General features: G+C 38.2%; 1 protein-coding gene across 2 annotated transcripts in view; it reads left to right on the top strand.

Moving 5' to 3' along the window:
- The window catches only part of foxo1a (forkhead box O1 a), a 64,381-nt gene that overhangs the window by 33,601 nt on the left and 9,278 nt on the right, over positions 1–21,502 (top strand). The gene's annotated exons all lie outside the window — the stretch shown is intronic.

The following is a 21,502-nucleotide window of genomic DNA, read 5'->3' as shown; positions in this document are numbered from 1 at the left end:
TGTCCTGCTGCATGGTCCAAAAGCACTTGAGTTTGAGGGCATGAACTGATGGTCATGCTTTACTGTCGGCATTATATACTTTTTGTCAAATGATGTGCCATTTTATGCCAGATGTCACAGGCAGCCCACTTTCCAAAAAGTTAAATATTTGATTCATCAATCCACAGAATGTTTTTTTAAAGTCATGAGGATAATCAAGATGCTTTTTGGCAAATGTGTGACAACTCGTTGTGTTCTTTAGTGACAGCAGTGGTTTTGCCCAGGAACTCTCCCATGGATGCTGTTTTTGGCCACTGTCTTTCTTATAGTGGAGTCATTAACACTGACCTTTACTAGGGCCAACGAGGCCGGTAGATGTTTGGATGTTTTTCGAGGTTCTTTTGTAACCTCCTTGATGAACCGTCGTCACACTCTCGGAGTAATCTTAGTTGGTCCATTGTAGGGTTGCCACTGTTCCCTGTTTTCTCCATTTTTGGATAATGGCTCCGAACAGTGGTTCACTGGAGCCATACAGCCTTAGAAATGCCTCTGTCACCTTTTCCAAACTGATTGATTTCTTTTTTTTTTCTAATTTCTTCTAGATTTTTATGGGAAAATGACATGGCAATTGCTTCTTAACATTTTGTTGCCGACCGCAGTTTGTCTCATAGATTTAATTTAAATGATTTCTTGATTCAACATTGGTTGTGTCACTCAATTTTGGGTGAGGCCTGTGGTAATCACAGTTACTCTGTGATTTAACAAGAGTGGAAAGTTAAATTACTTCTTCACATAGGGCCAGATAGGTTCTATTTCTTTCAATTATTTTATAAATGGTAAATGGTCTGCATTTATATATTGCTTTCAAGTCAATGAAGACCTCCCAAAGCGCTTTACAATGTGCTTCACACTAACTCATTCACATACACGCACTCACACAGCAATAGGGATTCAGCCATGCAAGGCGCCTACCTGCTTATTGGGTTCATAAGGGATTCAGTGTTTTGCTCAAGGACACTTCGACATATAAATGGAATCAACATTTCCAAACTGCATTTTGTATTTCCTTGGATTTTATCTGTGTGGTATTAAAAACGGTTTGATGATCTAAAAGCTTTGTGAGTGATACTTATGCAAAAAACAAAGAAATCTAGAAAGGAGCAAATAATTGTAGGGGTAGGACAAAAAAATCAATTCATGTATACATTGTGATTTTATTATTGCTGTTTTTCAAAGTCAACGTTTCTCCCCGGAATTGTTTTATTCGTGACGTCATATTCGGTACATAGAAATGCAGTAAAGCAACTGGGCTGTCGCTAATAAGACATTTGTCTTATCCCAAATATTTTTCATATTCGCGATTACTCTCTTTTGACCCAAGGAAATTATGTCAACGCCAAAGTCACACGCGCAGAAGTAAACAACATCGGCTATCTGTTTTGGCGGCGCAACTTTTAGATTCAAAGCCATGTACCACTTGAGTATTTCGGACAAGTTGTACGTTTATACCCAGCGCTTTATAATCTGGTGCGCCTTACAGTTCGGAAAATACAGTACTTCTTTTTTTCCTTTTGAAATGAAACCAGCTATTTCTAAATTGTTCCTCCTCCAACGTCCGAGTCAGCTACTTGGCCTAAAGTGGATTTAAGGATCTCCACACAGAGGGCTCAGTGTCAAGACTTCAAAATTGAATTATGGCACCAAAAGAGAGACTTCTCTTTTTTTCCTGCATGATCAGCTGTGTGTGTTTGTGGGTATTGGTGTGTGTGAGCTTCCCAAGACCATGTTTTGAATTTTTACGTAATCGTGGCCACCAATAGTCCATGTGAAATCCTGATGTGGCTAATCACCTTTTAGGGTTAAACGTCATTTTAGGGTAAATGATTAAGTCTGATTTTTGGGGTTGGGTTATGTAATCATTTGTACTCGTATTTGAAACTTTCTTGGGACCATATTCAGAATTTTTACAATTTTTGCGGGGTCCAGTACAGTAGGCCCCGGGATTCCAGATTAATCAGTTCTGAGGTGGAAATTGCAAAGTGAAAATGCCGTATAGTGGGGGATAGACACCTATGCTAATTAGCTAATGCGTTCCGAATCTCCAATAACCCAGAAGGTATATAGTAAGTACAATTACGTGTAATATACGTGATATATATATATATATATATATATATATATATATATATATATATATATATATATATATTATTTACATTTGTCAAGGTGAAAGTAATATTTTAGTAAGCAGCAACTGATTCCAATTGTTATAGTTAAGAGTGTTTGTACTAATACTTGAAATCCGGGAAAATGCTTGAATGTTAATGTTGTGTTTTCAAGGTCAGGAAATGCTTGATCTTTGGGTGGAGTGCATGAAAGGTTTGAAATTCTTGCAATGTTTCTCGGCAGTCTTACTCGACAGACCAGGCATTTAACAAAGAAAAATACAAAAATAAAACAATATGGTCAGCTTAAAAATGACGCCTACACGAAAGCTGCAATTTGGTGCATTAGATCAGAACAGATAAATCTCACCAAGATGCTGAAAAATACAATCCATGGTTATCACAAATCCACGCACAGCATTCTGCAAAGTGTGCACAAAAGAGATCCAACTCTTCACAATTGGAGAATCAGTGCTCTCCAGTAATATGAATGGTAACTCACAGAGATGACTAGCTTATCTATGATTTTTTTCTTGCTACATGCTACACCTAAACAGGGCAATTATGAAATGTGTGTTAGTGCAAGGATTGTAGTGATAAGAACTTCATGCAACTGAAAACGTAAGCTACATATTATCATCATTTTTAAAACCTATATGGGGAGAGATTTGTCTCAAATCTACACACATATTGGTAAGATCCACCAATATATTCTTTTTAAATAAAGATCTGTAGATCATAATTGCACACATACTGAAAATTGCATATGTAAATCACTATATATTGGTGTCTCTGCAAAATACATGAGTCATACCAGATTTTTTCTTTTAATTGTAATATGAAAAAAAAAAAAATTGGCCTTGAAAGTGCTTAAAAAGTGCTTCAATTCGGCCATGAAAAAGGTGTACGAACCCTGAGTTACCTAACGGTCTAGGAAATACATTATGTCAATGGAATGTCTCAACTAGGATAAAAAATAAAACTATGTGTGTGAGTTGTGCCAATGCCTTGGCTAGACGGCAGACGGAGGGTGTGGTCCGGGAGCAAAGACATGCGGGTTCCGGATTGTCACTTTATGTCTTGGAGTGTTTCTTTTTTGGGATGGGAGCTCCTATTTTTAAAAAAGACAGACTTTTGCGGCGTCTTTTTATAACTAGCCTGACAGCGCCCTGCTTGTGTACCATCCAACCTCAGGCTATTGCTTGTGCTTCATTTACAACAGCGGTTTTGTTCTATTTTTATTTTTACCCTTCCATCCCCGGCAGAGATTAGATGAAGCAAATTAAAATGGAAAGAAGGGGACCTGCCTCCAGGCCTGTTATTTCTTCGGTGTGTTTTTTTATTTCCACTTCCTTTTATGGCCTATTGACTTTAGTTAATAGGCCTGTGATTGTGGCGGGTCGGTTCTTATTGGCGCTGATAACTTATCAAACTGCTAACAAATGAAGTCAGCGCACTTTGCCTGGATTGAATTTCCTTATGTGACAGTGTGTTGCCTTGATTTGATTATTTTGCTCCAGAATTTAAAGGGCCGATCACGATAGATTTTAACCATTTGCGACACAAACTATTAATTGTTCGTGACTCAACAAAGTTACTGGATTTAAATTATACAAGCCAAAGGTTGTCTTGTGAAGTTAACTACAGTAGACATTGTAACCCTCTTGTTGTCCTCATTTTCTGTATACACCCCATGTCTCTGGGTCAAAATGACCCATATTTACTCAATCCCCAAAATAATTGAATATCAAATTTCATATTGCTAGAAAAAAGTAACTTGTGCTTACCAAAGTATACAGGACTGTCTCAGAAAATTAGAATATTGTGATAAAGTTCTTTATTTTCTGTAATGCAATTAAAAAAACAAAAATGTCATACATTCTGGATTCATTACACATCAACTGAACTATTTCAAGCCTTTTATTATTTTAATATTGCTGAATTTGGCTTACAGCTTAAGAAAACTCAAAAATCCTATCTCAAAATATTAGAATATCATGAAAAAGTATACAAGTAGGCTATTCAACTAATCACCTGAATCATCTAATTAACTCGAAACACCTTGCGAGGGTTTCCTGAGCCTTAAAAACACTCAGCTTGGTTCAGTAAACTAAAGTATGAGGAAGACTGCTGATCTGACTGCTGTCCAGAGGACCATCATTGATACCCTCCATCAGGAGGGTAAGACACAAAAAGAAATTTCTCAAAGAGCAGGCTGTTCACAGAGTGCAGTTTCAAAGCATATCCACAAAAAGTCTGTTGGAAGGGAAAAATGTGGCCGGAAACGCTGCACAACCAAGAGAGATGACCGCAGCCTTAACAAAATTGTGAAGAAGAGCCGCTTCCAGAATTTGGGGGAGCTTCAAAGACAGTGGGCTGAAGCTGGAGTCCAGGTATCAAAAGCCACAGTTCACAGACGTGTCCGGGAAATGGGCTACAATAGCCGTATTCCCATGGTCAAGCCACTTCTGAACTCAAGACAACGGAAGAAGTGTCTGACTTGGGCTATGGAGAAGAAGCACTGGACAGTTGCAGAGTGGTCCAAAGTCCTCTTTTCAGACGAAAGCAAGTTTTGCATTTCATTTGGAAGTCAAGGCACCAGAGTCTGGAGAAAGGCTGGAGAGGAGCAAAATCCAAGTTGCTTGAAATCCAGTGTGAAGTTCCCACAGTCAGCAATGGTTTGGGGAGCCATGTCAGCTGCTGGTGTTGGGCCACTGTGTTTCATCAAGTCCAGAGTAAATGCAACTGTGTACCAAGAGATTTTAGAGCACTACATGCTTCCATCTGCTGAAAAGCTCTATGGAGATGAGGATTTCATTTTCCAGCATGATCTGGCACCTGCCCACAGTGCCAAAACCACCAGTAACTGGTGCACTGACCATGATTGGCTTGCTAATTCCCCTGACCTGAACCCCATCGAGAATTTGTGGGGTATAGTTAAGAAGAAGATGAAAGACACAAGACCTTCAAATGCAAATGAGCTGAGGGCCGCTATCGAAGCATCCTGGGCATCAATAACACCTCAGCAATGCCACAGGCTGATTGCCTCCATGCCACGCCGGATTGATGCAGTAATCCATGCAAAAGGATTCCCAACCAAGTACTGAGTGCATCAATGGACATTTTTAAATGTTTGATTTAGTTTTGCTGTTATAAAATTATTTTTTTACTTGGTCTGAGGAAGTATTCTAATATTTTGAGATAGGATTTTTGAGTTTTTTTCAGTTGTAAGCCAAAATCAGCAATATTCAAATAATAAAAGGCTTGAAATAGTTCAGTTGATGTGTAATGAATCCAGAATGTATGACATTTTTGTTTTTTTAATTGCATTACAGAAAATAAAGAACTTTATCACAATATTCTAATTTTCTGAGACAGTCCTGTATGTGATATAGTATTTCCTTTTTACAGTATTTGTATGCTATAGCTGAAGACATTTTTAAAAAATGTGTTTCGCATTAATTTTTATTAATTTCATGAATAAAGTGTCTTTATTTTTTTCTTGATATGAGACTGATCCAATGCATAGAAATCCATGCAAAAAGTAAGAAAGAAAGGGGAAGAAAGAGAGAGAAAAAATAAAGAAAGGGTGATAGAAATAAAGAAATGTATAGACTGACTGAACTATGACATAACGAAAACATTATAACATTCCGTCTCTCTTTAACCTTGATTTCTACTTTATTTGCCTCACGAGTCTTTTTGACCCAGAGCCCATGACTGTTATTTTTTTGGCACTACTTAAACGAAAATGTGAATTAAAACAACATTTCATATTTTTCTACTGTTGGGACCTATCAAGAAATGGCATACAATTTAAATTTTAAAATATATAATTTTGGGGATTTTTGGTGAGTTTTAAACACAGTGGCGGGTAATTTTACCCTAAGGCCACAGGAGGGTAATGGTATAATTTTTGCTACAGAGGTTTAGCCTGGGTCGTTAGCAGAAAGCACAGAATGGATGTGAACATGGAAAAATATCACAAAGAGTCAAATCTGGAAAAACAATCATTTAGCAGTGTTATTATCCCCCCCATATAGTAGACCCGTAGGAAGGATATGGCGCCCATGCCTAAAAATGTTTTTACTTTATGGTGTTAAATAAAAGGGTTTTTTGGTTCCAAGGTTCCCACGGATCCTTGAAAGGTCTTCAAAGGCATTGGATTCATTATTTTTAAAATAGGGCCTTAATTTGCATTGAAATGTCTCAAATAACGAAAACCACACTGCTTCTTTAAATCCGACATTTGACTTCCTGACAAATCCTCTTCTCCAATACCCCCAAATAGACCAGAGAAGCTGAGAAGTGTGATTCCCCTCTAGTTGGAACACACTCTCCGGTTCCCCTTCTTCAAAAGGAGGACCACCACCCCAGTCTGCCAATCCAGAGGTTCTGTCCCTGATGTCCACGCGATGTTGCAGAGCTGTGTCAACCATCACACGCCCACAACATTCAGAGCCTAATGAACTCCGGGCGGATTTTATCCACCCCTGGGGCCTTGCTCCCAACGAACTTTTGAACCACCTCAGTGACTTCAACGCCAGATATATAAGAGCCTACCTCAGAGCTCTCAGGCTCTGCTTCCTCAGAGGAAAACATGTTGGTGGGATTGAGGAGGTCTTCAAGTTTTCTGCCCACCGCTTTACACAGCCCGGGTCAAGAACGGGGGGGCCCCATCTCCACTATACAGGGAGTGCAGAATTATTAGGCAAATGAGTATTTTGGCCACATCATCCTCTTTATGCATGTTGTCTTACTCCAAGCTGTATAGGCTCGAAAGCCTACTACCAATTAAGCATATCAGGTGATGTGCATCTCTCTAATGAGAAGGGGTGTGGTCTAATGACATCAACACCCTATATCAGGTGTGCATAATTATTAGGCAACTTCCTTTCCTTTGGCAAAATGGGTCGGAAGAGGGACTTGACAGGCTCTGAAAAGTCAAAAATAGTGAGATATCTTGCAGAGGGATGCAGCACTCTTAAAATTGCCAAGCTTCTGAAGCGTGATCATCGAACAATCAAGCGTTACATTCAAAATAGTCAACAGGGTCGCAAGAAGAGTGTAGAAAAACCAAGGCGCAAAATAACTGCCCGTGAACTGAGAAAAGTCAAGCGTACAGCTGCCAAGATGCCACTTGCCACCAGTTTTGCCATATTTCAGAGCTGCAACATCACTGGAGTGCCCAAAAGCACAAAGTGTGCAATACTCAGAGACATGGCCAAGGTAAGAAAGGCTGAAAAACGACCACCACTGAACAAGACACACAAGCTGAAACGTCAAGACTGGGCCAAGAAAAATCTCAAGACGGATTTTTCTAAGGTTTTATGGACTGATGAAATGAGAGTGAGTCTTGATGGGCCAGATGGATGGGCCCGTGGCTGGATCGGTAAAGGGCAGAGAGCTCCAGTCCGCCTCAGACGCCAGCAAGGTGGAGGTGGGGTACTGGTATGGGCTGGTATCATCAAAGATGAGCTTGTGGGGCCTTTTCGGGTTGAGGATGGACTCAAGCTCAACTCCCAGTCCTACTGCCAGTTTCTGGAAGACACCTTCTTCAAGCAGTGGTACAGGAAGAAGTCCGCATCCTTCAAGAAAAACATGATTTTCATGCAGGACAACGCTCCATCACACGCATCCAAGTACTCCACAGCGTGGCTGGCAAGAAAGGGTCTAAAAGAAGAAAAACTAATGACATGGCCTCCTTGTTCACCTGATCTGAACACCATAGAGAACCTGTGGTCCCTCATCAAATGTGAGATTTACAAGGAGGGAAAACAGTACACCTCTCTGAACAGTGTCTGGGAGGCTGTGGTTGCTGCTGCACGCAATGTTGATCGTGAACAGATCAAAGCACTGACAGAATCCATGGATGGCAGGCTTTTGAGTGTCCTTGCAAAGAAAGGTGGCTATATTGGTCACTGATTTGTTTTTGTTTTGTTTTTGAATGTCAGAAATGTATATTTGTGAATGTTGAGCTGTTATATTGGTTTCCCTGATGAAAATAAATAATTGAAATGGGTATACATTTGTTTTTTGTTAAGTTGCCTAATAATTATGCACAGTAATAGTCACCTGCACACACAGATATCCTCCTAAAATAGCTAAAACTAAAAAAGCCCCACTCCAACTTCCAAAATATTCAGCTTTGATATTAATGAGACTTATGGGTTCATTAAGAACATGGTTGTTATTCAATAATAAAATTAATCCTCAAAAATACAACTTGCCTAATAATTCTGCACTCCCTGTACACAGTGTTGATGGCACATCGCTTCGCCCCTAAGACGCCAGATGGGGGACCAGGTTTTCCTCGAAGCCATTCGAAAGTCGCCTTCCATGGCCCGCCAAACTATTCCCATGCTCAAGTTTTTGCTTCGGCAACTGCTGAAGCCGCATTCCGCTTGGCCAGACGATACCTGACAGTTTTTTCCTGAGGCCCACAGGCCAGGAAGGCCCGATGAGACTCCTTCAGCCTGACGGCATCCCGCTACGGCAGGCACCGACTACCTTATGGCCGCAGGTCCGAGGAAACGACTACAAAGTCGGTTCATCGAACCGCAGCCTAGGGTGTCCTGGTGTCAAGTGCAAGTTTAGACACCCTTATGTTTAAACATGTTGTTAATTATGGACAAGCTATGCCGGGCACAGAAGTCCAACAATGATACACCACTCTGGTTGAGATCAAGGCTGTCATTCTTCCCAATCACACCCCTCCTGGTCTCACTGTCATTTTCCACACGAGTGTTGAAGTCTCCCAGCAGTACGTTGGAGTCCCCAGGGGCATGGTCTTCAGCACACCCTCCAAGGACTCTAGAACTGCTGTCTGGTGCTTAAGCCCATTTAACGGTCAGCGCCTGTTCCCCCACCCAAAGCCAGAGGGAGGCTACGATTATATCTAATCGAACCTCTCAACCTAACACACCAACTCGGGCTTCTTCCCTGCCAGAGAGGTAGCATTTCATGTCCCAAAAGCCAGTTTGGCGCAGCAAGCAACCCTCCTTTCGCTGCTACACACAAAAATAACCGTGAGATCACGGTTGAGAAATTCAGCCAGCATATTGGAAGTATATCTAAGTAAACGTAAAATGAAATGTGTCTCGACTCCGCCCCCTTTCGCTTTCTCCGTGGCGTGTTGGCACCTTTTGCTAGTTTTTAGCCGTCTCTAAAAAAATCTTTGCAGCTGAAGTTTGCAGCTTTGTGGCCTTTTCTGGTACGTCCCTGCACTGAAGGGGATTTTCTCGCGACTGATGACATTTGAGCGATGGACCACTTTGCTTGGTTCATATCCATTGCAGCAGTCTTTGACCTCTTTTAAAAGGTTTTATTTTTTTCATGTCAACGCGTTGTCATTTTGAGATTCAGAACACTAAGCGCTGGAAATACATCTAAAAATGAAATATATATAAAGTAATACATAACATTAAATAAATAAATACATTATGTGGAATACATACAATTTAAATTCAAACGACTGAAACAAATATAAACAAATGTTCTTTACATTAATTAAATACAAAAAATGATTGGACCTGAAGTGTACCTCTGGGTTCGGTTCCAGAACCCTTTCTCATTAGAGTTTTGGTAAATAATTTCAGTATTATTTGAATTTGTGTAAAAAAAGATGTAGTAAAGAAATTATTGCAATGTCATATTACTATTATAGACAAATAAATAAAATAAATTAACAACATGAAATACATTAAAATAGAATACAAAAAAATGAAGCAAATACAAACAAATAACTATAGACAAATAAATATGTCACATGTAATAAATAAATGCCATGGAATAAATTGAAATAGAATACATAATAAATTTAATAAATATAAATTCAAAACTGAAAAATGGATTGCAATTGGGCTCCATGGCAACCGTGACAGATTCACCATTTGTATTTTGGGCTCCCTCAAAATGAATAAATTCTTTATTAATTAATTAGGGCAGTGTGTAATATCTAGTGCCTCCAAGCGGTACAATTTTTTCATTTAGTAAAAGAACAAAAAAACAATTGGTGTAAATACTTGGCAAAAATAAATGAACCATCATAACCAATGTGTTTTTTTTAATAAACAAGAAATCATAGATCTAGAAATCTGTATTTGTTTTACTCAGTTAAATCCCCACTTAGGTCGACGCCATGTTTGCTGTGCCTTGTGGCCCTCGCTTGCACCCGACAACACAGTGCCATCTAGCAAATATTACACACTGAGGCTTTAAAGATAATAATAATGAAATAATACATATTAGGGAGCCCAGCGGATTGGACATCAAAGGACAACAGGCTTGCCTCCATGCAGACCATCCAATGCCAGATTAAAATGTTTTAAATCATTACTTTGGAGGACTTTTCCAGAGAAAGAAAATACAGCAAAACGGGAAAAGGAGGACACATGGGCCAAGGTGAAACACTGCCACCTTTCAGCACTAGCGGCACCAAAATGGCCTCCACTGATTTTTGCCCACTTTTACCACACACTGGCCTCCTTTCTACCGGCTAAATGGGACACATTCACACCGCTCAGTCCCATGACAACATTGGGAAGAGGGAGTCATTCCCAACTAGGGCTGCAATGATTAGTCAACAAAAATCAATATAGAAATAGTCAAAAATGAACTCAATTGTTGACTATTGTCTTCAGTGAGGCATCCCTTTATAGAGCTAAGGATCCACAGATATGGTTTTTTTTAAGGCCAATACCGATTATTTGTGTTAAGAGGAGCCTGATAACCGATATTCGGAGCCCATATTATTTTAGCCGTAAAAGCTTAAAAATTGGCACAAGAAATTTTTAGCGATGCAATAAGTACTTGCTGGCAATTCCCTGCCAACTGCCTGAGGATAGCTGGGGTGGGCTCCAGCAACCCCTGTGGATAAATGGTGCAATTAATGGATGGCAAAAAGAAACAAAAAACATTCGTATAAATTCAAATAAAACTTTAATACCTCTCTGAAACCTTTTACAGTTTTATTTATCAGGATTTCAACACTACTAACATGACTGATCTTTTACTTTAACCAATAGTGCAGGAAATAAAAAAGGTTTAGCAACAACTCATACAAACATACATAAAAACTTAAATTGATCCTTTTTTACTATAAAGAAAGAAAAAATCCAAATCAACCACCATGACTTAAATTGACTTAAAAAGTGCATTGAAATTTCAATGAAACTCTCAAATTCAAATGTGTGAGCACTGCTGTTTTTGAGTCAGATTGACTAACTAATGTTATCGAAATAGATAATCACTCAGCCTTCCACTTTGGCGTGCTTTTTATGCTCTCTCTCAATTACAAACACACAGCCCTGATTGACCATTTAATGTTATGATAAGAGAGTCTCCACCTGAACATGCCTACCTAAAACAAGATAACTACACTTTTGATGCTATTTCGTAATAACACACACGCTTTTCTGCCAAGAACCATTAAAAATCTCAATATTATCAGCGATATGTCGGGACTCAGGAGTGTGTAGAGCTACTGCTGTTTACTTTGCTCTAATGTTATTCTTCCTGCTTCAATGGCTCCGCCAATAGGAAGGCGTGGGGTAGGTAACATCCGAGACAGATGGAGGGAAGAGAGGCAGAGAAAGGCACAGCTGGCACTGAGCCTAAATAATCGGCCCGTTGAATAAATAAAAATGCCAATAACGATATCCGTCAAATTCCCAAATATCGGTGCAAATAATTGGCCCGCCCAATAATCAGTCGACGTCAAATGAGGAATAGCGTCTCTGTCCCTACTATACAAAAATGGTAACGTCAACATCGAATACTCTTACCAAAACTTCTATATTTTGGAAACATTTTAGCCTAGGAAAAAAAGACTACGTATCATGACAGTAGCCCTGTAACGCACAAACTTTTAAAGAGCATGTCGAACAATTGAACAAAATGAAGCCCCTAAGTTACATTCAAGTAATGTTCAAGCTAATAAAGTTTTGAAGGCATGTATTGTACTTTTTATAAGTGTATATTTCGTTATAAAAGAGAGTAATAATGGTCTAATAATGATATAATAATGAAATGGTATAGCATAATGGTATCATTTTAGCTCAGGGGCTACATGGTAGTAAAACAATTCTCATGGGGGCCAGACTTGTAAATTAATGGCATAAAGAGTTGGGGTCTTTTTGAAGGTTCACAATTAAATTATGATTCAGGAGTGTATGATTTAAATATAAAATAATTATTGTGTGGTTATTTTCCTCGATATGGTTTTCCTCCACTAATATTTAATCCCCTGTTGTGTTTATCAACTGTGTATTTAATGTTTAAAAAATATTTAAATTAATTTCTACAAGTTTATTTAACTCATGCAAACTAGAAGGTGACAATAACAGCACACAAACACTAATTTAAATGATGGATTTCATCATTTAAAAGATGTTCTGTTTTTTATTTGTATCTTTTATGAAAAGGTTTACCGAAGTAACTTTGCTGTTAGATTCCATATGTATTATAGAAAGGAGCTAAAGCTTCTTAAGTAACAGTAATTTTACTTGAGTACAACTTTTAGCTACTCTCCCCACCTCTGTTCTTGGCTTACAGGGACAAAGGTATGTACAGTACTTGATTTTAATTTGTTATATTTTTGCAGCCTCACATTCTTTTGGCCTTTTTTCCCGGACAGCATCAGTCACTTCCTGTGTGTGAAGCAGGAAGTGAAGGCAGCTTCCTGCCCCCGCTGCTCTTTCATGTGCTCACTTCCTGCTCGCTTGCTAGCTTGAACGCTCTCGTGTTTTTTCGGAGGGGGTTGGGGGGGGAAGAGAAATTCTGGAAATTAATATTGTGATTAGCAAGTTTTTGCTCTGCTGACAGTATGGTGGCTAAGCACCGTGGTTGCTTTTTGTGGAAAAAAAGGACTTTGTTAGTTTTACTTTGTAAATCATCACTGTCATGTAGAATTTTGAAATTAATTTTTATGCTCACAAAAAAAAATCAGTAAATAATTAACGCTAAAAGTGATCAATCAAAAAATAATAATACATATTTTGAATGAGCAAAATTTACAAAATTATTTCATTTGAAAATAAATGTATTAATAAAATGCTAAAATGGGAATATTAAAATTATGAATATAATATAATTTATTAACGTACTCATTCTTATTTTACTGAAGTTAATCTGAAATGAAAAGACAATAATGATATAAATGATTTCAGATCATTCAAGTCAAGTCAAATTTATTTATAAAGCACTTAATCACAAAAATGTCTCAAATGACTGCACTGGAATACAATGACACAATTACCTGATCTTAAACCAACATGCGGGCAAGGAACAACTCAAAACCTCAGCGTGAGGAAAAAGAGAAACCTTGAGATGGGACCTCACAAGTGGTATCCCCCTTCCAGGATGACCAGGGTGAAATACATTTCCATTACAGTACACCAACATAGTAAACACTAGGTAACATGTTGAAAATATGCCCGGAAAGTGCATGACAGCAGCGACGCCCCCAGCCTGTAAACTAGTCCAGAGTGTCTATGACGGCCACGACGCAGCTTCCCAACTCTGCCAGCTGGTCCATGCAGGCGTTCACATACTTCAGGTCAAACGCTGGCCCGCTGACTCATCTCAAATCGTCCTTTTCCTTCGTATCACCACCAGGCAGGCAGTCGGAAAAAGACAGGACAATACAGAATATGAGGTGGGCATCAATCTTAAGCCTTGATTTAAAAACTTCCATTAAGGTTGTAGATCTTATCTCCGGGGGCAGGGCATTCCATTGAAACAAAACAAAAGTGGACAAAGTGAAAAAATATTAAAAATGAGCAAAATAACTACAAACAATGTTGTAATCATCGTAGGATAAAAAATATGTATAAATACAATTTTCAAAATGAGCCACTTCACATTATTAATATTAAATTACCATTTTGTAATTACATATACATTATTTTTTATTATTTTTCTAACTTTACCAAAATAAAATAAAATTACTAGAAAAACGAAATTGGGAAAAATAAATGCAAAAAATAATGTAGAATTAAAACAATATTAGAAATTTAAAAAATACACTGTTATTCAAAATTTTGAAAACTATTGAAATACATTTGTTAAGAAAAACACGTTTTAATACATATTAAATGAGAACAAGTTAACAACACTTTTCTATCAGCAACTTTTGAAAATCTCAATATTATCAGCGGTCTTGATTGATGTCGGGACTCAGGAGTTAGATAGATAGATAGATACTTTATTTCGCCGTTTACTCCGCTCTGCTTCAGTGGCTCTGCCCCAGGTCGTTTATCCAATCAGAATGCACAGGGTGGGTAGTTTTCGAGAAAGAAGGGAGGTGAAGAAAGGGAAGGAGAGCCTCGGCTGCATCTGAGCCTAAATAACCCAGTTTTAAGTATATTTAATCGATCCGTCAAATCAATTTAAATGCTGATAGCGATTTCCGTCAAATTCACAAATATCGATGCTGATAATCGGCCCGCCCGATAATCGTTGGCCTTTAATGCTGGGTGCAGACCTTTTTTTGGTGACATTTTGAACGCAAACTAATCTTAAATCATATGTCACATGACACTTAAGTGTTCCACGACGCAGCAGAACCTTGAAACTGGCAAGTTTTGTAACCTCGACGAGGAATGTTGATTATGATGACTGTGGCGGCTGGGAATCCCGTCCGTCTCTACTCTTTCCTAACAGATAGCATGATTACGATTGAACTTTGCACGCGCTGATTTGCTGGAATGTAGAGATTCTTCATGCGCTGCAAGGTGAGGCGGAAACATACACAAAAAGAAGAAAATGAAAATAAAAGCCTTGCTTGATCTTGGTAAAATTCCACAAATTAAACGGAAAAGGACATCCAAGATTTGTGTACTTCAGAACGTAAATTTTAAGGTGAGGTGTTTTTTAGATGTTTGAATAAAACAAGAACAATCTTGAAAAAAACTAATTTATGAATCTTAAAGGGACATTGTTATTTAGCGCCTCTTAGCGGTTAAAAAAAACGTAATCCAGCAAAAATTCATAAATGATCATATAAACATGCATTTTAACCAATAATCGTTGGTTAAGATATAGCATTTATTTGACATACATGAGCGTCACCGAGACCTGGGGGATTCCTGCTACCTTTTTTTTATTTTTATTTTTTCTCTTTCTTTTTTCTCTTTTTTTCATTTTTCCTTCTATCCTTTTCCTTTCTCTTTTCTTTCTGTTTTACTTTTTTCTATCTTTTATTTATTTGCTTTCCTTTTTTTATTTCCTCTCCTTTTTCTTTTTATTGACATGATAAATGGTGCAGTTAGGTCAATTTGAGTCCCCGTAGTCTGTATTCTTCCTTGTGATTTTTAGCACCCATTTTTATCTGTAATGCACATACAGTTACGCCTAGTGATCAAATGTTCCCTATAAACACACAAACTCTTAATTGAACACAAGGAAATGATTGGCCTTGAGGTGTACCTCAGGGTTCTGTTCCAGAACCAATGCTCATTAGAGTTTTTTGTAAATATATATTTTTTTTAATTTGTGTGAAAAGAATGTAGTAAAGAAATGACAATTTTGCTTATTTAAAATGTGATTTATTATTATTTTTTGATATTTTATGAATTAATTATTTTGCGTGTAATAAGAAAACATAAAATATAAAAAGATTAGCTTTGCTATCAGGCTTGATTACAATCTTGTTTTTCTGCAAACAAATCCCGAGCAAATAGAACAAATAGAGCAAAATTATTTTAAAATGTTCAAATAAATTATTAAGTACTATTATTAAGAAGTATTATTAAGAATTAAGTACAATAAGAAAAAAGATACCTATCATAGGGATAATTCTGATCGTATTTTTTGCTTTATCATTTTTATTGTTATTTTTTTAAGTTACAATAAGAATGTGATTTTGATCATTTTGCTCATATTGAATATTATTTTATTCCCTTCAAACTGTTAAGTATATATATATATATATATATATATATATATATATATAGTGCATCCGAAAAGTATTCACAGCGCTTCACTTTTTCCACATTTTGTTATGTTGCAGCCTCGTTCCAAATTGTATTAATTTAATCTCTTATCTCAAAATTCTACACAAAATACTCCATGATGACAATGTGAAAAAGTTTTTTTTTTACTTTTTTTAATTTATTAAAAATAGAAAACTAAGAAATCACGTTTACATAGCCTTTGCTGTGAAGCACAAAATTGAGCTCAGGTGCATCTTTTTTCCACTGATCATCCTTGAGATCTTTCTACAGCTTAATTGGAGTCCACCTGCAGTAAATTCAGTTGATTGGACATGATTTGGAAAGGCACACACCTGTCTATATAAGGTCCCACAGTTGAGTGTGCATGTCGGAGCACAAACACCAAGCATGAAGTCAAAAGAACTGTCTGTAGACCTGCGAGACAGGATTGTCTTGAGGCACAAATCTGGGGAAGGATACAGAAAAATTTCTGCTGCTTTGAAGGTCCCAATGAGCACAGTGGCCTCCATTATTCGTAAATGGAGGACATTTGGAACCACCAGGACTCTTCCTAGAGCTGGCCGGCCTTCTAAACTGAGCGATCGGGGAAGAGGGGCCTTAGTCAGGGAGGTGACCAAGAACCCGATGGTCACTCTGTCAGAGCTCCAGCTTTCCTCTGTGGAGAGAGGAGAGCCTTCCAGAAGGACAACCATCTCTGCAGCAACCCACCAATCAGGCCTGTATGGTAGAGTGGCCAGACGAAAGCCATTCCTTAGTAAAAGGAACACGGAAGCCCGTCTGGAATTTGCCAAAAAGCACCTGAATGACTCTCAGACCATGAGAAACAAAATTTTCTGGTCTGATGAGACAAAGATTGAACTCTTTGGTGTGAATGCCAGGTGCCATGTTTGGAGGAAACCAGGCACTGCTCATCACCAGGCCAATACCATCCCTACAGTGAAGCATGGTGGTGGCAGCATCATGCTGTGGGGATGTTTTTCAGTAGCAGGAACTGGCAGACTAGTCAGGATAGAAGGAAAAATGAATGCAGCAATATATAGAGATATCCTGGATGAAAACCTGCTCCAGAGCGCTCTCTACCTCAGGCTGGGGCGAAGGTTCATTTTTCAACAGGACAACGACCCAAAGCACACAGCCAAGATTTCAAAAGATTGGCTTCAGAACCACTCTGTGAATGTCCTGGAGTGGCCCAGCCAGAGTCCAGACTTGAATCCGATCGAACATCTCTGGAGAGATCTGAAAATGGCTGTTCACAAACGTCTCCTATCCAACCTGATTGAGCTTGAGACTTATTGCAAAAAAGAATGGGCAAAACTGCCTAAAGATAAGTGTGCTAAACTTGTGGGATCATATTCAAAAAGACTTGAGGCTGTATTTGCTGCCAAAGGTGGATCAACAAAGTATTAAGCAAAGGCTGTGAATACTTATGTAAATGGGATTTCTTAGTTTTCTATTTTTAATAAATTCAATAAAAGTAAAAAAAAAAACTTTTTCACACTGTCACAATGGAGTATTTTGTGTAGAATTTTGAGATAAGAGATTAAATTAATACATTTTGAAATGAGGCTGTAACATAACAAAATGTGAAAAAAGTGAAGCGCTGTGAATACTTTCTGGATGCACTGTATATATATAGGCAGCACGGCGGCGCAGTGGTTAGCGCTTGTGCGGCACAGTTCATGTCATGGGAACCTCCTGCGTGGGTTCAAATCCAGCTCCAGACTTCCTGTGCGGAGTTTGTATGTTCTCCCCGTGCTTGCGTGGGTTTCCTCCGGGCACTCCGGTTTCCTCCCACATTCCAAAAACATGCATTTCAGGTGAATTGGCCGGTCCAAATTGTCCCTAGGTGTGAATGAGCGAGTGAGTTGTCTGTACCCGTGTGCCCTGCGATTGGCTGGCAACCAGTTAAGGGTGTCCCCTGCCCACTGCCCGGAGATGGGCTCCACCGACCCAAACCCCCGCCCCCCCCCCCCCCCCACGACCTTAATGAGGATAAGCGGTACGGCTAATGAGATGAATGAGATGAGATATATATATATATATATTATATATATATATATATATATTTATATTTGCTGTCAACTGTACTTAAGGACGTTGCGGCTAGCTCTAGTACTGTAGTGGGTCATGGGAACCCGAAACTCATGACTAGACCTTGCACTCCTTGTCTTTTGTCATTGCTGTCGCCGTGGCAACGTCAACATAGTAGGCAGGAAAGGATTGGAGACAAAACACGCCCCTCAAAAGATGAGCAATACAGCTCGTATCGTTCTATAGTGCTTGGAAAAAATAATTATTACTATTATAGTAAAGCTAAAATGAGCTTAGTGTTCTGCAAATAGAACTTTTATATATTTATTTTTTATATTTTTCCTTGTTTTTTTTTAAACAACAGCAGGTTAAAGTTTAGCAATCGCGAAGAGCACAGCAAATTCCGTGCAATTATCAAATAGGGCCAGAGACCGTGATAAACTCGGGATTTGTTTGCAGAAAAACAAGATTGTAATCAAGCCTGATAGCAAAGCTAATCTTTTTATATTTTATTTTCTAGCCTTCAGCATTTTCTCGGAGATAACTTCACACAGGCTTGATATGGTCGATGTACGTACACAATATTTTGTCATGAATGGTGCCAGCTACCATAAATACAAACAAGTAAATAATTTAAGCAGAAAATCAATTGTATCAGTCATTTATTTCAACTTGATTTATTAATCATGGGTGTTTATGGGCACCAGCCGATGTAGGCCATTCGACTGCAGCTTTTAGTTGCTGTGGACTTAAAATTAGCACTGCAACATGACGATAAAGACTGTCGATTATGTAAAAACTACGACAGACTAATTTAGTCCCTTTGAAAACAATAATACAGCAGACCCTTGTGACACAACAATAATCTGTTCTGAGGTAGGGATCGCAAAGTAAAATTGCTGTATAGTGAAGCGTTCTGAAACTCTGGTACCGTAGATAAAAACATGACAAAATACAATACTATGTATAAGTAACACTTTTCGTGTGTAATATTCATTTATAGGATTAAATAGAATCATAAATAAATATACAAGTAAAGAAAAAACAATTGCTGGTAAGCTGGTTTACTGAAGTTAGTGGGTGGATGCATCCTCCTTATTCCTTATGATAATGTCGTTGTTTATTGGTTACAACATTGCAATTTAGCAAGTGTAGCCATTCTCGTGCTTTTTTTGAATATTTTGCCATTATCTCAGGCTTCGTATCCATGTTTATCATCACATTGCGTCTTCCTTTAGCATCAATGCAAGTTTTGATACCAAAAACTTTACAAACTCAAGTCTTTTACACGACATACTGAACCGAATGATGACAGACAAATACATTGTGGGAGGTAGTTGGGCCAATAGCATATTTACGTCTTTATGATGCTGTGAGACAAACCAATGGCGGACTGGCATCTTATATCGGTCAAAGAACATCTTATACCACACTGTAAAGAGAAAATGTTGTAAGGCAGCATGGAGAAGAGTATTTTAACTGTAGTTTTATGTACTAACCAATGACAATAAATGGCAGCCGTGGTTTGCTTGTGTATTAATATCAGTATTTCTTAAGTCGAGGAAAAGACTGCCAAAAATATAATGCTAGATGAGCCACTTGAAACATATATTTTTCCTCTTTGTTAATAGAACAGAAGAAGGACAAAAAATTACAGAACCAGTGGGCGAAAGAGAGCCATTCCATATATTTTAAGACAATCAAATTGCTCTGTGTAGTTGGCTGGCTTTTTGGGTGTTTAGAGTTTGTTTTGTGTGTTTTCATTATAAAGTAACTTAACAGGGGACATACATTGATTAATGAGTTTCCTTATAAAAGTTTCATTAGCAATGTATAGCCAAAATTGGGTATGTCGGTGTGACACCTTGACTGTAAAATAGTTGGGACTTTGCCCTTTTTATATTGGACCGGCCCACTGATACTACTAGCGTTTTGTCGGCTATGCACGCACCACACTTGACTTTGTGTTTATCACAATCGAAACACCATAGAAGAAATTTGTAAATCCTGAATTTTAGCTCCAAGCCGTACGTACTCATGAAAAGAGTCATATCTGGCCCGCGAGCCATAAGTTCCCGACCCTTGGACTGCCAGTAGATGTCAGCCTACTTTTGCTTCTTACTATCTGTACAGATTTTGAGTAGATGATAAATACTGTCAAAAAATATGAATGGATAAATTTTTTTTTAAAAGAAAAGTCACTCTCAAATTAGGTATCCAATTTGCTTATTTTAAAGTTAAGATGATTGGCAATAAATCGTTTTTAAATGTGATGGTCTTCATTGCGGATATTTTAATTTTGAAAACATTTTTTCGAGGTAATGATCGTTGAGGGGCGGTACGACAGATGAGATACAAAAATAATCCTCCAGGGCCCTACGGAAAGCCGATTCTATGCAAAAGATCTGAAACACGTTTTGTTGAATGCGGCCAAGGCTTCTGACACTAAACTATTACCTCTTGTTCTTTGTGGCTTCCTAAAACAAGTGTTTTTCCAAATCCCTGCAGACAAGCTAGCTCTTGCACTAGCGCTCTCTTTCTCTGCAGACCTTTGGCCAATATTCACCGGTTTGTTTGCCGTTCTTTAGTTTCACCCCACTTGCCCTGGCACAAAAATACTTGTCACCCGGCAACGACCGTACGCTCTAATAAGTTAGGAAGTGTAAAAAACAAGAAGGAAAAACTCAGGATTTTGTTTCCTCCCGTGTGGAGAAGTATTTGCAGAAGATAAGAGAAACTCATCAGCATAGGGGTGGGAAAAGTAGGGCCCCCAGGTCACTTATGGTCCAATTGTTTGTCAGTCCGGCCCACCAGATATTGACAAATATGTGTTTCTATTTAGTATTCCAATAATTTGCCAATTGATTTAGTTGCTTATTCCAGCCAACTAAAAATGTTAGTACTTCAATCTCTGAAATGAAAAATGAAATATTTAGTTCAATAAATATAGTATAAAATATTAGTGTGGACTTAGGTACTAATTGGACCATACCATGTCAAAAAACAATCAAAAATACAGTAGACCCCCAGGATAGCGCATTCATCTGTTCTGACAGCGGCATCAAACAGTAGAAATTACTGTATAGAAGGAAATAGAAACTTATGATTGATGCGTTTGGAACGCCCAGTACCCCAGATAAAATATTTAAATATCAAAATAGTTTATAGTAAATGTCATGTATGTGTTTTATAGGTTTATGTGATTAAATAACATTATAGTTAGATATACATGTAAAGAAATATGAAAAATAAAAACTACACCATTTTTTTTTATCTTTGCTGTGACATGACCTGAGCTGGTACAGTGGGGTAGCAGGCAGATGCAAAAGGGAGAGGAGACTTCAGATTCAAATGATAACTAATTTTAAAACT

The sequence above is a fragment of the Urocampus carinirostris genome, chromosome 10 (assembly GCF_059441175.1).
Source record: "Urocampus carinirostris isolate Australia breed hairy pipefish chromosome 10, RoL_Ucar_1.0, whole genome shotgun sequence".
Classification (NCBI taxonomy): Eukaryota; Metazoa; Chordata; class Actinopteri; order Syngnathiformes; family Syngnathidae; genus Urocampus; species Urocampus carinirostris.
This window is presented reverse-complemented; position numbering and strand designations above follow the sequence as displayed.